The sequence below is a fragment of the Galeopterus variegatus genome, unplaced genomic scaffold, assembly GCF_000696425.1.
Source record: "Galeopterus variegatus unplaced genomic scaffold, G_variegatus-3.0.2 Scaffold2884, whole genome shotgun sequence".
NCBI classification, from domain to species: Eukaryota; Metazoa; Chordata; class Mammalia; order Dermoptera; family Cynocephalidae; genus Galeopterus; species Galeopterus variegatus.
Window position 1 is genome coordinate 66,279 of NW_007728995.1, and position 1,325 is coordinate 67,603.

Genomic DNA, 1,325 nt, shown 5'->3' on the forward strand with positions numbered 1-1,325 from the left:
TTTATTTATTTATTTATTTATTTTTATTTTTATTTTTAGCTCCCACCAATAAGTGAGAACATGTGGTATTTCTTTTTCTCTGCCTGACTTATTTCACTTAATATTATTTAAGTGAAACAAGTCTACCAATTCTTATGGAGTAATTCTTTAAAAATGTATCCATTTCTTAATTTTATATTTAATCTCTAATAATAATTTTTGTTCTTTCCCCCATTCTATAAAAATTTTGGCTCTAGTACTCTTACATTTAAAATGTTAGGTCACTCAGGAGGGAGAATTGTGTTACGTTTGTGTTTATATCCCTACTGACTCTCATCGAGATTAGCACAGAGAAAATATCTGTAAAGACTTGATGTTTGTTAAAAGAAAGTTTGATAACTACACTTCACTCCTTTTTTTGCATATCTACAGTAAGTAGTAACTCTTTAAAACACAACCTCCAATACTCAACTAAAAATGGGATAACTGGATATCGATATGCAGGAGAATGAAATTAGACCCATACCTTTCAATATATACTAAAGTCAACTCAACATGGATTAAAGAATTAAATATACACCCTGAAACAATAAAACTTCTTAAAGAAAACATAGGAGAAACACTTCAGGAAGTAGGACTGGACACAGACTTCATAAATATGACCCCAAAAGCATGGGCAACCAAAGGAAAAATAAACAAATGGGAATGTATCTAATGGCCAACAGACATGAAAAAATGCTCAACATCACTCAACAGTCAGGAAATGCAAATCAAAGCAACAGTGAGATACCATCTCACCCCAGTTAGGATGGCTAATATCCAAAAGACTGTGAACGATAAATGCTGGTGTGGTTGCGGAGAAAAAGGAGCTCTCATACGCTGTTGGTGGGACTGCAAAAATGGTGCAGCCTCTATGGAAAATGGTATGGAGGTTCTTCAAACAATTGCAGATAGACCTACCATATGACCCAGCTATCCCACTGCTGGGAATATACCCAGAGGAATTGAAATCATCAAGTTGACGGTATACCTGTTCCCCAGCATTCATTGCAACACTCTTTACAATAGCCAAGAGTTGGAACCAGCACAAATGTCCATCATCGGATGAGTGGATATGGAAAATGTGGTACATCTACACAATGGAATGCTACTCTGCTATAAAAAAGAATGAAATACTGCCATTTGCACAACATAGATGGACCTAGAGATAATTATATTAAGTGAAACAAGTCAGGCACAGAAAGAGAAACATCACATGTTCTCACTTATTTGTGGGAGCTAAAAATGAATAAATACATACACACACACACACACACACAAAAAAAAAAAAAAAAAACGGGGGGGGG